Consider the following 14830-nt stretch of genomic DNA (forward strand, 5'->3'; position numbering starts at 1 on the left):
GCCTCGCGATCCGCTTAGCCATTGTATCTTGTTCTTTAGTCTTTGTAAGTTGATGGCTACTTATCTTGAGCCCCTTCCCCTGTTTCCTTGTTATTGTCATGTGTGCCATTGCGCTGATGTCTTCAGCTCAACGACACTCATGACATACTGCCCCCTGTCCGAATAGTGCCCCCCCCCCCGGCTTTCTGGGGTTTTTTTGTTTGTTTTTTTTTCTTCCAGGAGAGCTGTCAAAATGGTTTTTTTTTTTTTTTTTGAATTTCCCGCCGGAGTGTTTTCGCCCCTCCCTTTGTTCCGCCCTCTCCCACGTGTCCCTCTAGGGTGTGTTCTTAGTGCGCATGCCCCGGTCACACCCTGGGCGTGCGCATGCTCCGGCCACACCCTGTTTGTTTGGCTCAGTTCGACGAGGAGAGAGGCGTGGCTGGTCGGGTGCTTATCAGCTCCAGGTAGGGCCCTTATTTTTATTCTAAGTGCGTCGCCTTTGTTATGTGTGCTCCTGGGCGTTGCCCCCAGGATGCACTGTTGACTTGATTGCCACTCCCCCGTGGGCCCGGGTCGGGGGGAGGGTGCTGGCGACCGCTTGTCACTGCCTCGTGGGCCCAGGGCGGGGGGGAGTGAGTCCCGGGGGGGGAGGTCCACCCAAGTCGCGGGCTTGGGGGGGCCCTTTCCCTTGGGGCACGGTAGGTGGGGGGGGCGCGGGGGAGGGGTTATGCAGGTGTCGGTTTGCTAGTCTTGCTTTAGGCTTGTCGGGGTACGCCCGGTGAAAAGCCCGGGTCAGGTCAGGCGCGTTAACGTTGTGCGCCGCCACCCATTCTGGGTGGGGGAAGTGTTTCCACCTGACCAAATAGTGTAAAGTTCCCCGTTGCCTGCGGGAGTCGAGTATGTCCCTTACGTCAAAGTGATGTTGGCCGTCGATCATCACCGGTGAGGGCAGTGGCGTGCTTGGGTGCCATCAGGAGGTGGTTGCCGGTTTCAGGAGGCTGGTGTGGAATACCGGGTGGAGTCTCCGTAGGTTGTGTGGCAGGTCCAAGCGTATTGCCACCGGGTTCACTATCTGCGTGACTCGGAACGGCCCGATGTACTTAGGCCCCAGTTTTTTCGAGGGTTGGGGCGACTTTAGGAATTTGGTGGATAGGTAGACCATATCCCCCACCTGGAACGTCGGTTGTTGGCACCGGTGCTTGTCGGCCTGCTCTTTGTAGGCCGCCTGTGCTTCCTTCAGTGCTGCCGTGATTATTGGCCACGATTCCGCAATCTTCCGTCCCCAGTCGCTAGCGTCCACCTGGGGTTCCGGGGGTTGTGGTAGCTCCGGTATGGGAAGGAAGTCGCGCCCCGAGACTACCTCGAATGGAGTTTTCCCCGTGCTCGTGTGAACGGCGTTGTTGTATGCGGCTTCGGCGAACGGGAGCAGTTCGGCCCAGTTGGTGTATGAGCGTATGAATTGTTCTAGGGTGGCATTAAGGACCTCTGTGGCTCCGTCCGTCTGGGGGTGCCAGGCAGTGGATAGGGCCTGTTGGGTCCCCGTCAGCTTTAGGAAGGCCCGCCAGAATTTAGAAGTGAATTGTGTGCCCGTCGGTCACCACACGTGCGGGACATCCGTGTAACCTGTACACGTGGATGAGGAAGAGTTTGGCTAGTTGTTGTGCGGACGGGACCGATGTGCAGGGGATGAAGTGGGCCTGTTTCGAAAAATAGTCTTTCACCACCCAAATGGCCGTTTTCTTCTGGCTGGGTGGGAGGTCCACTATAAAATCCATGGAGATTTCCTCCCATGGGCGGGAGGGTTCTGCCACCTGTTGTAAAAGCCCCGCGGGTTTGCCTGGTGCCCATTTGGCTCTGGCGCACATTGGGCAGGACGCTACGTAAGCTTTCACGTCCCGTCTTAGCGCGGGCCACCAGAATTGACGCCTTGTTAGGTGCAGGGTCTTGAGGAACCCAAAGTGTCCCGCTTGCTTGGTGTCGTGGGATCTATGCAAGATCGCTTGGCGTTGCGAGTCCGGGACATAGATTCTGCCTTCCCCCCATGCCAGGTCCTGTGCCATCGTTACCTTGTCGGGGTTTGCCAGGAACCAGGGGTCGGTTTTGAGGGCGGCGGCTAGGTCCGTGCGTATCCCCCCTGGTAGTTGCGGTTGGCGTCGTCTGGTCACCGGTTGTCCCGCCGTCGGCTGCGCCGTAGAGTCGAGCTGCCTCCGAGCGCCGCTCCGGGTGGTCACGGCCATCCCCAGTTGAGAAGCGGATAGGACCGTCCCAATGGTGTCTGGGGCGGGCTCTTCATCTTGGGGCAGTCGGGAAAGGGCGTCAGCCAGGAAGTTCTTTTTACCCGGCATGAACTTCAGCTGGAAGTTGAAGCGGCTGAAGAATTGGGCCCATCGGACCTGTTTTGGGCTGAGGCGTCTGGGCGTTCGGAGGGCCTCGAGGTTCCGGTGGTTGGTCCAGACCTCGAATGGTTGGGCGGCTCCTTCGAGTAGGTGTCTCCATGTTTCCAGCGCCGATTTTACCGCGAAGGCTTCCTTCTCCCAGACGTGCCATCGCCTTTCTGTCTCGGAGAATTTCCTCGACAGGTAGGCGCATGGTTTCAGGAGTCCTGTGGGGTCCTTTTGGAGTAGGATGGCCCCCAGGGAGAAGTCTGAGGCGTCGGCTTGGACCACAAACGGCCGTTCTGGGTCCGGGTGCGCGAGGATTAGCTCTGTGGTGAACAGCGCTTTCAACTTATTGAATGCGGTCTGGCACGCGGGAGTCCAATTCAATACTGTGCCCGGGTTCTTGGCGCGTCGGGTGTCCCCCACCCCTTTGGTTTTGAGGAGGTCCGTTAGGGGGAGGGCTATCTCCGCGAACCCCTGGGCGAATGATCTGTAAAAATTCGCGAAGCCGAGGAAGCTCTGGAGTTGGCGTCTGTTGCGGGGGCGTTCCCAGTTCAGCACCGCCTCGACTTTTGCGGGGTCCATTTCTATGCCGTCTCCGGAGATTCAGTACCCCAGGTAGTCTAGGTGCGCTTTATGGAATTCGCACTTTGCGGGTTTGGCATAGAGCTGCGCCCTTCTGAGCTTATCGAGGACTTGTCTGACTAGGGTCACATGTTCCTCGTGCGTTTTAGTGTAGATAAGGACGTCGTCTATGTAGACGAGGACCCCTTTGAACAGGTGTTCATGCAGGACCTCATTGATGAGCTGCATAAACACCCCCGGGGCCCCCGCGAGTCCGAACGGCAGCACTTTGTACTGGAAGGTGCCTAGGGGGCAGTTGAACGCAGTCTTCCATTCGTCCCCCTCCCTGATTCGGATGCGGTAGTACGCCTCGCAAAGGTCCAGCTTGGAGAAGACCTTGCCCGTGGACAGGTGGGCGAGCATATCTTTCACCAGGGGTAAGGGGTATTTGTTGGACAGGGAAGCCGCTTTTAGGCCCCGGTAGTCGGTGCAGAGCCGTAGGGTGCCGTCTTTCTTCTCCTGGAATAAGACGGGGGCTCCGACCGGTGAGCATGCTGGCTCTATGAATCCCCTCTCTAGGTTTTTATCGATGAACTCCCGGAGGGTTGCCATCTCCTTCGGGGTCATCGAGTAGATCTTCGGTCTAGGTAAGGGGACGTCGGGCAGCAGGTCAATCCGACAGTCCGTCTTGCGGTGGGGGGGTAGTTGGTCAGCTTCCGCCTCTCCGAAGACCTCGGAGAAGTCAGCGTATTGTTCCGGTAGGTCTGCTGTGGTAGCTGCGTTGTCCTGTGTAGTCGCCTCTGCTCGTCCCACAGTGGGGTTGGCTCTGCCCGCCGGAACTGGCGCCCGGTACTCGCCGTCGCCAAATGTGAAGGTGCGGGTCTCCCAGTCGATGCGCGGGTTGTTTGTCGCGAGCCATGGCATTCCCAAGACTGCAATGGGTCGTCCGATGTGGGTGACAACGAACGATGTGCGTTCGGTGTGAGTGCCCATTTGCAGGGTGACCGGCTCGGTCTGCATCGTGGCTGGTTTCCCTCCCGCTGTTGAGCCGTCCAGCTGGTGGAATGCCAGCGGCGTGGGGAGGGGGGAGCAGCGGAGGTCGAGTTTGGCGACTAAGTCGGGGTGGATGAGGTTTTTCGAGCACCCCGAGTCCACTAGTGCCGCGGCCGTGGTGGCTCCGTTGCCGGCAGAGAGTTTGATTGCCGCCATTATAACGGAGCTTTCGCCGTTCCATCGAGGTGGTCTGCGCTGCTGTCCCACCGCCTGCCTCGCAACGCGTTTCAGGGCAGGCGGGGAGCGTTTCCTGCCAGCTGGTCTGGGTCTACGGCGTCCTCTTCCCCCCAGTAGGCGTCCCAGCCTTCCTCTGGTGTCGCTGTGGCTCCGGTCATTCGGCGGTGAGGGGGCGGCGGCGGGTTAGGTGGTTTTAGGCTAGTTTTCGGGGCGGGTTTAGGCACACTGGCCGGCGGTCGGTTGGCGAAGCAATCTGCCATCTTGTGCCCCAGTTTTCCACACCTCCCGCAGGGCCCGCGATTAAATTTCTTCCTTGGGTATGTGGGACCGGCCGTCCCCACGTGTGGTGCGGGTACCTTTTGGCAGGTGTTGGTCGTGTCTTCCGTAGTTGTCATGAGGAAGGTGCGGTGCGCGTGTTCTGCTTTCCCCACGAGGTGGATCCACCCGTGTAGAGTCTCTGGGTCGTCGCGGTAGAGGGCCCATTGAAGTACGTCGCGGTTGAGCCCCCTTTTGAACATTTCCAGCAGGGTGGTCTCGGACCAGTCGTTGACCTTCCCCACGAGGGCTTTGAACTTGAGGGCGTAGTCCGGGACAGTGCGTGCGCCCTGTTTAAGTCTTTGGAGTGCGCTTTTCGCCCTCACTTTGGCTAGTGGGTCCTCAAAGTAGCTCTTCATCTCGTTGATGAAGGCGGGGAAGTTGGTGAGGGCGGGGGAGCTGGACTCGTACTGTTGGACGTACCAGTCCGCCGCCCGGTCTTGTAGTTTGATCGCCACGGCTGCGATCTTGTCCGCTTCGGAGTCATAGGAGTTTCTGTGCCTCCCCATGAACTCCCTGGCGTTCGTGATGAAGAACGACAGTTTCGCGGGGTTCCCATCAAAGAAGATGGGGAAGTCCTTTGGGGCCCGGGCGTTTTGTGAGCCCCTTCCTCTCGCTTCCCGGCCTGTGGCGTCGTCCGCCTGGGCCGTTTGTTGGCCGTCATCTGGCCCGTGTGAGTTCGGCGCCTCGCTCGGGGTGTGGACCTGTGCGGGGACGTCGTTGGGCGGCGCGGGGGACATCAACGACTGAAGCATGGTCCGGAGTTCCTTCAGTTGGGTCTCCATGGCCGCGAGTCTAGCTTGTGCGTCCCCGTCCGCGATCCGCGCTGCCGCTGGGGCCGGTTCCATCCGTGTGTCGGCGGGGGTGGGTCGCCGGTGGGGTTCAGGCCCTCCCGACCGTTGGTCCGCTTCCTCTGCCGTTGGCTGGGTTGCTTCTTCATCCTCCCCCGTGCTTACCGCCGTTGGGCTGCCGCTCCACGCCCGTGGCTGGGGTGCGATGTGGGGCGCGGGGTTCTCCGCTGGTCTCGGGAGGTATGTTGCTCCCTCCCGTGGCCGGGTTGCCTCCGTCGCCATCTCCCCTTGGGGTTGGAGCTGAGGCTCGGGTTGGGCCGGGTGGGCGTCCATGGCTCCGGGAGTCCGCGGTGCCTCTGGCCTCAATCGGTCCTCCTCTGCTTCTTGCCGTGCGGCTTGCCTCCCTTGTCCGCGTCGCGCCGGCCTCATGGTTCCTGGTCTTCTCGCCGTCTACTCCTCCCGCGGCTCGTTGTCGTCTGGTGGGGCTCGGCGAGGCTGAGTTTATGACTCTCAGCTTTATGTCATGCGCTGCCTACCTCCGAGTAACACATAGACACTGATTCCGTTGAAGCAGGCTCTGGTTTATTCGTAGTGTAGATACAGTAGTAGAAAAAAGCTGAGAGTGACAGGAGCGCGCCGGTGCGGGGTTTAAATACCCCGCGCCGGTCAGCGCCCCCTCACTCGCGGTTACGTCACCCCCCCTTTGTCCAACATGCTGTCTTGCCGGTAGGTGAGGGGTTGCGAGGCCCCACTGGCACTCCGGGATCGCCCATCATCAGTTTCCCTATTCCTCCAGTGATTGCTGTCAGCTGGGCGATCTCCGTTGCGCTAGCGCTAACAGCTTGGGTGTGCCTCGCGATCCGCTTAGCCATTGTATCTTGTTCTTTAGTCTTTGTAAGTTGATGGCTACTTATCTTGAGCCCCTTCCCCTGTTTCCTTGTTATTGTCATGTGTGCCATTGCGCTGATGTCTTCAGCTCAACGGCACTCATGACATTTACAATAAGATTAACAAAAATACAGAAATTACTCCCTTTAAATCAGAGCTCAGCAGTGATGATTTTTATGGATTTTGTTGGCTTGTTACCTATCATAATGTTCATAAAGCATAACAGCCATGCAAAAGTCATAAAAACCATCTGCCAAAGACCATTCCCTGCTTTGAGAAACACCAGCAGAGAGGGTGCAAGGCATAGCATTGAAGGCAAAGTGTTTCAAAGTGGGGAGGGGGCAGCACTACCTGGAAGAACTACATTCCCCAGTCACATCCACCCAGCCCACCAGAGCGGGGAGGCAGGATATGCTGTGGGTCCCTTTAGTTAGGGAGGTACATCTAGTGGGGCCAAGGAAAGGGGCCTTCTCTGTGGTGGCTCCCTCCCTTTGGAACATCATTCCCCCAGATATTAGATTGGCCCCCTCCTAGCTCGTTTTCTGGAAGGCCCTGAAGACGTGGTTCTGTCAATGGGCCTTGGGACCCCTGGCTGCTTCAGAGTCAATCAAATGGTTGATGTGTATGTGTTTGCTGCTGCTGGGGGGTGTCTATTGTGTTTTTAAGGTTCTTAATTCTGTAAGCCTCCCGGAGTCACCGTGTGTGAGTTGGGCGGCCTTATAAATCTGTTTAATAAATAAATAAATAATGAATAAATAAGGACAGTCTTCAGGCCAATGTTTCACTGATCTGTTGAAGGGATCGGATTCCCTACTTCCCAAGATTCCCCTTGAAGAAGACCATCTATGAGGTATCTTACAGCCAAGCCATGTTGAGCTTTATAAGTCAAAACTGCAAAATGCCCTGGACTCAGAAACATTTTTGCATTTGTCATTTGCAAACAATGACGCAACTAGAAAGAGGTGTTGAATTTATAAATCTCATTTATATAGTCCCTACCCAACTGTATACTGATGAATATGCATTTTCCAAGATTATGTGGGGGGAAATCATTATTCCGCCCCCCCTTGAGTTGCTATACCTGTTCAAACAAATGTTTCTGTCATCTACAAAGGAGAACAAACTTTCTCATTGAATATATTTATAAATAGGGCCTACAACAAAATGTTCTAGCACAGAATGTCTCAACTTAGAGTGCTAGCCAGCCATATTCATTCCCAGAATGTTTCATTCCATGTCCCATTTCCTCTTGTACTCAACAGTTTTAGATCCTGCCAACAATTATTCAACGTTCCAGGGTCACTCCATCCTCACTGAGATCCTGACTCCACTCTTTCCCACCTATGTATCTTTTTCCATTTTTGTAAAGTTCAGGATTTTTACTTTATCTCCCTCTTTTAAATATATGATACCATTTTGGCTTAGAATCCAGCACCATATTTGGAAATGAGCTTGTTCTTGGTGTATAGGATGCAGAGAAGTACACCTTTCCCCTTTCTCTTTCTCAGCGTAAGTGTTTATAGTAATCATTCACTTCAAGTTTTTATAGTCTACCTTCTATCCAAAGGATCTCATGGTGGGTTATAATCCAATCTTTTTCTTTCTCTCCCAAGTTTGTTGCCAATTTAAAATGCCTCCCAAAAGACCTTTGCTTTAGAAGCACAAGAAAGTAAGAGTTAATAATTACATCAGCATGGAATAAACATTAATTATGCCTCCCTATAGTGTGAACATAAATAAAAGGGAATGTTTCTTAAATTAATCAACCTCTAAAACAATCAATCAAAAAGACTTCATGCACTCCAATTAATGTGTTTACATATGATTGTTTGCTAACAAGGGAAGATATCCACAGAATCATTTTCATTTGAAGGAAAGCAATGATGGAGTGGGGTGGGGGTTGTCTTTATTGTTCAATGCAATGTATATACTGCATTTTCTGCCAAAGTGTTTGGCCTTTTTAATCTTTTCCCATTTCTCTCTCTCACTTTGTTCAGGTTTCTGAAACTTACTCTATCTGTTTGTTATTAAAGCTATTCCTTGCCTTTGTGATCATATAAGCATTCAAAGCAGCTTATAGCAGTAAAACAGAATACAAAATATAAAATGCGATAGCAAAACCAATACAACTAAAACAAAAATCAAAATCATTCATGTGGCACCTTCAAGCATTTCAACGGGCTTTTGAAAACTGGATATATTTTGGCATCTTAATTATAATTGGGCAGCCCGACTTTAATATGAAGTGAATAGCCTGACAGGTTTTCTTGCTGCCATAAATTTATGCCAGTTGAGGTTTCCAAACTATCTTTAAAGACAACTCTTTATAGTTCACATTATAGTAATCCAGCCTGGATATAACTACACAAGCCTTTCTAAATAAAGCCACCACTGATGAATCAACAAAAGCATTTTTGTGGATAAATGACCTTAGTGCATCAATAGAGGTATACTAGACTCCAAAATTCAACACAACCGTTTATGAGTAATTGAGCCCTTCAACCCAGATGTGCAGTTTTTGCATCTGCAGCTCCATTTCATCTGGAACTGTAGAATACTTAGGTTTTTCTCTACTTCCTTGGCATTAGTAAATAGAAAGAAGAAGAAATCCAACATATATTGATTACACATTTGAATAATGGCATCACAGTTTCATGTTCACATTAAGAAAATATGGGGACCAAATGACACCCTGAGGGTCAAGGATTGGAACAGCAGCTCCCTAACAACTGGCTGTATCCTATTTTGTAACATAGCCCCTCCAGGTCTAAACCAGGAACAACAATCCAGAAGGGAACATCGGTGGCTGTATTAAAACCACTGAGTGTTACTAAACTCTGCTTGAAAGTTGGATCAAATAGATCTAAATAATTATATCTTCTATGGTCAGTTTTTCTCTCCCCCAACAAATTATTTTTCCCTCCCTTTCTTCTTTTTGCAAAGTAAATGTTCTGTAGGAGACATTATTTTGAATGGAAGTTCTAGTTCTGTTATTTTTATTTTAGCTAATGTCTCCAACCTAATGCAGATGAGTTACTTCAGCATTAGCCTGGAGCAATGGACATAATTTATAGCCAGGCCAGCATAACTGTGCTGGAAACTTCATCCATTTCAGTGCTGCAGCTAGGTTTAAAAGGTCCAATGTTCTTTTTCTACTGGTTTTAAAATATATATTTATTTATTTCTGGGTGATGATGGCTAGAAATAGGCAGGTAGGAGAAAGCTTTCAGCTCAGGAAAAATATCTCACCCATTAGTGTCTTTTGCTAATGGACCACCATCTAATCCACATGTGGGATCCCAAAGAAAGGACCATTGCTGATTCTTCAGTATCACTGAAGACCTCAGATTCTGAGCATTCTTAGTTCTGGGCCACGGCAGCATGCAGACATGAAACATCAGCATAAGACATCATAACCTCAAACCAAAGAACACTGTACCAATGAACTAACATCTACATAAGGTCTGTCTTGTTCTGATTAAATCTGTGTCCCAAAAGGACTGAAGGCTAGCTTCTCTCCAGTATCATTTGTCACTTAAGGAGTAAGCCTTTTTTCTCACAGCTGACATTTTCATGTCTCTCTGAAGGTGAGCAATAAAGCAATGTTATTGCAATTGTTTCACTGATGGGGAAAAATGTCTCGCATTACCTTTTGACATACAGTGCATTGTTCCTGAGAGATCTGCACAATTGGAAGGGAATCTGTCATAAGTGAAACACCTCATTTTTTTTAGATAGCCCCAAAATTTACATGTGTAAAAGGACATCTGTAATTTTCTCATATTTACCTAATAGTCTCTAATGGATTCAGGCCATGCTTTTCATTTACTGCAGATGTGATAACTAAACTGTCAGTTATATTTCAGCTCTTTCTTTCATCTTTCCCTAGAGCCAATGAGGAAAGATTAGAAATTGACAGTGGTTGCTAGGCTAAAAGGAGCATGCATCTAAAGCCCAGGTTGACAAATGCTCTCTAGGTAGATCATTGTAGGGCAAACACAAAATTGGATTATGTGGTTATGTAAATAGCAAAGTAGATCAGTGTCCCTAAAATGTCAAATCAAATTTTAATTAATTACAAAATAGCATGATTTTGCTGTGCTGATTATACTAGGGAACAATCTTATAAGCTTCCAAATGGAAACAAGATGAAGTGGTAAAACCTGGACATCAGAATCTAACAGAGGGGTATGATTTGATTTCTGATTTCTAAAATCACTGTGTTAGCTAAAACTGAAAGTAACTAAGATGTCTTCCATGGGATGTTAAAATAGTTCTCAAGAATTCTGTTCATCAAAGGTATCACCGAAGCTTTAAGCCTGGTTACTGGAAAATCTGCCCTGATCCATACAAATCTTTCTTGGCATTTATAAGCACTGTTTCTTTCCATATGAACTTGACTGTCCTTGAAAACATTTTTGAGGGCCTGTTTCTGTGATTCTCTACTTGGAAAGCCTGAGCAAATGTGAACTGGGTACTGGGCCTTCTTGGAATTGGCACCTCTATTATTGCTTTGGCACCAAGAGCACCCATTGTGATATGCTTATGGAACTGCATGATTATATCTATTTGCTGCTGTCTCTTCTATCCTTCCATTATTTAATTAAAGAATTTCTATCTTTAGTTTTTTTTTAATACACACATCCACAGAACACATGCATGCAGAGATTTATTAAATATCTGACTAATGATCTAAACAGTTATGCCAAAACTTTCTCAATGGAAAAGCAGGCTACAGGCAGTTTCAGCAGAGCAGAGCAGAGCAGAGCAGAGCAGAGCAGAGCAGAGCAAAGCAAAGCAAAGCAAAGCAATGAATGAATGAATCAATCAACTGATTTATCCAACCAAGTTTGTGAAGCCCAGCCATGATTTAGGCTAGCACCTATGATTTTCTAAAAGATAAACATGATGTTTAATAAAAGCCATGGAGTGTAGGACCATCATCCATTGCTATATTCTTTTTTAAAAAATGGGCAGAATCAACAGAGAATGTTAAGATATAGCCTGGGCTGGATTAGGGCACAGTAGGACTCCTCCATTATTTAACTTGCAACTTCACATAAGAAGAGGATCATCTGGGATATGCACAAAAGTAGTGTGAATGTTTGCCATCAGATATAGAGAGTAGACCATTTTTCTTGTAATTGCAGACTATATCACTCTAAAATTGCATCTGTTGAGTAGAGGGGAGGATTATCTCTCAGTTTGATTTCATGTCCTTCTGTGTGCTAAGCTATAGCCAAGGTTTCTTTCAATATTTACTGCATATCGTAATCTTTACTAACTACACATTATACCACATTGCACAGAGTAAGTCTCTATTGCTCAGGGCTGAGGATGCCTTGTTCAGGCATAGGAAAGTTAGCAAGGTTGAATCGATTCTGTTCCTTCTGATTCCACTGATTTTTTTTTTTAATAAAAAAACTTAGCAACATCTTTTGAATGAACAAAGCGCAGGGCCCCCTGCCTCCATCAGCTAGTCAAATCAAATGGGATGCCTACATCTTGAATAAATTATTTGGAAAGAATTTTGCACATGCACAGAAGCAGTTTTATAGAATTGAATCCACCTGTTCCAGTGCTTCAAATCAAAGCATTGGATCAGCTTAATTTTCTGAATCATTTTGAATTATTGGATCACATTAAATATACAATTTGGATCCAATCAATAATTTAAAACTGAATCACTTACTTCTACTGGGTAGAGTAGACCAGTAGAGTAGAGTAGTGTTATAGAGGCCTTGATTTTACTACTTGCTCTATAAAGGGAGGAAAATACCAATAAAATATCTGTTGATATTGTGAAGGAAAAGCCTCCATATTTTACTATACAAGTACATCATAAATGTGTTCACTATCACTTCCTTCTTTTCATTGCAAAAGCCAACACTATTCTAAACAGTACAAATGCAGAGAATTCTTTTTATGATTAGTGTTCAATAATTGTCAGTCCACCAAGAATAGGTCTCTCTACATTTTGTTGACAAATCGGTTCCTGTGCTTACAGTACTCTCGACCGATCTTGAATCTTAGTAGACTTTCAGGAAATATTTTAAAATCATGGCTCAAATGAATGTCTCAACTTTTGTTCCATCTAGTCATTTCTGGGCACCCAAGGTAGCATTTGTCCATAGATCCTCTGTCAGAAATGTTTCTTAGTTTTGCTATTTGAAATCCTTTGAATAGGATGGATCCTATACAGAAGTTGAGAGTTTTTGCAAGCAATGCACATGGTGTTCAACCAAGCCATGGGCCATTCTTGGCTATTTAGTCAGCCTTAGGAGAACATCAGTGAAAACCAAGAAAGTAAGTTTAAGTCTCCTACTTTCTATTCAATACTTAAAAATATTTGAGATTATGAATAAGATACATACTGTTTTTTTGGCCCATGCTTCAGACTTTAACAATTAATGGGTTCATTTCAACGATCGTATGAACTCATTTCAATCTCATATTATCCTGTTTATATAAATTAGACACTGTGCACCACAGGCTGCCTTGGTCTTGCCGCTCAATATTGGGCTAGAGAGGGCTGTATCCAAGTAGATATTCAGCTGTTACTGCTTAAAAGAAAAAGCCCTAATGCTTCAATACTTATTACATCTCTACAAGGAATGATCTATTCTTCAAATTCCACCTACAATTGCAGATACCCTGAGAGAAGTGCAATAGGCTTCAATTGGTTCCTTAAAAGAAAACAAAAATCATAATGTGAAACAACCACAATCTCAGCCTTGAATTATTTGCTGGCTGCTGATAACCTAAAGACTGCCAATTTTCCTCCCTTTTTCCCAAGCCACCTTTGCTGTTTAAGCAGAACAGCTGGGGAAGTGACAGAGTGTTCCAGTCAAGAGGTCCTTTAAATGAACAGAAGCAACAGGGTCATGGATACTGGTTTCACTCCGTGCCTGGGTGAGAGACATGATAGCTATGTGTCACAGAGGAAAAACCTTGATATTTGGCAGCCTGAAAAAGACTAACCAGGCTATCACAGATATGAACCAGCCTATAACAGGGCACACTGCTTTCCTGGGTAGTGTGAGAGGTTGTACAGGAAATCAAAAGACTGAGAAAAAGGGTCTCAGGCATGGAATAAAGGAGAGGAACCAAGAATGTTGAAGTTGCAAAGGGGAGAAAGAGAAAAAATGATCAACAAATCCCCGACTTTCCTTTCTTTGTGGCTGAAATGGAAATTGAATGTTGGTACTTTGCCTCCCTTATGGCTCACCTAACTAAGCTTGAAGTCCCTAAACACCAGAGGGCCTTTACTCTGGCATGATGCCATGCCCTTCCCTCAGCTGGCCTCGAAGGCCAATGCAGGAGGTTTCCTTACCCAAGAGACAATGCCCCTGTGACTCTGGACACACAGAAACAACAGAGCACGTGCTTCTCCCATGCCTCCAGAGACATTTGTACTAGCCTCATTTCAACATTATTGCATAAATACCCAAGGTGCACAAGACAATTCTACACCTCCCTGCTGCTTTCAGATACCAACCCTGCTACAATATACAGTGTTGCCAGATTCTGCAGAACACTGCTCAAAAGTCGTCAGATGATGATCAGTGCCATGAACTAGACTTAATGAGCACCTAGTCTGCCATATTAGAGTGCTCTGTAATTTGATATAGTCTTCCACATTTTAACCTTTTATGTTCCCCTACACCCATCAAATGCTCCTACCCCTTCTTTTAGATTCTTATAGACTTTTCTGTTTTAATATCTTCTAGCTTTTCGTATTTTTTTTAGACTCTGATGAATCTTCTATGCTTTTCAGTTGACAGTACCCCACCCTCCTTAAGCTGGTCTATGACTGTAATAAAGATCTGATCTGATGTTGTTGTTATTGTTGTTGCTGAGAATGAAGGCCTCTTCACTGAAGATTACAGACCATAATGTTGGTTCATTGTGAGTTGGTAGATATTTTTCCACTTTTCTAGGCTTGAGAAAGAGTGACTGGCCCAAAGTCCCCACCTGGCTTCTGCAACTGAGGAGGACTACAAACTGAATTTGCCAGGCCAGCACTTTAACCACTACACCACACTGGTTCTCATCTATCTTTTTCTCTATCCTCTCTATCTTTGCACATCTCTATCATCTATCTATCTATCTATCTATCTATCTATCTATCTATCTATCTATCTATCTATCTATCTACCTACCTACCTACCTACCTACCTACCTACCTACCTACCTACCTACCTACAAATCAGGAATTTCAGTCCACCATTGCTGTCAGCAGCAAAGCATCTCACCTATGCAGAGCGTGCGCAAAGATTTGGATCAAATATGCCTTCTCCTTGCATTGTGCTCAGGGAATTAAATAATTACAGTGCTAAACCTGAGTTGAGGCTGCTGTAGAAGAAAGGACTGTCTCCAGTTCTTTCCGCCTGGCAAGACAAACCTCATCTCACGGGCACCGAAGCAAATTATTATTGGCTTTTCCAATAATAAGGAATGGCACTGTGCCTCTCTAGCAATAGCATTTTAGCCTGGGAGAATCATCCAATAACAGTAACTATACTATAATTTTAAGTGACTATCAATGTGAATACATCTGCGAAGAATAATGCTATCTGTGAGTTAATCCCCATTTTATTTTCATTTTTTAAAATGTATATACCACTTTTCCTTTGCAGGAAGAATGGCATATACAGTAAATGGATACAACCCAATGGATCACAG

This window comes from Candoia aspera, chromosome 12 (genome assembly GCF_035149785.1).
Source record: "Candoia aspera isolate rCanAsp1 chromosome 12, rCanAsp1.hap2, whole genome shotgun sequence".
Classification (NCBI taxonomy): domain Eukaryota; kingdom Metazoa; phylum Chordata; class Lepidosauria; order Squamata; family Boidae; genus Candoia; species Candoia aspera.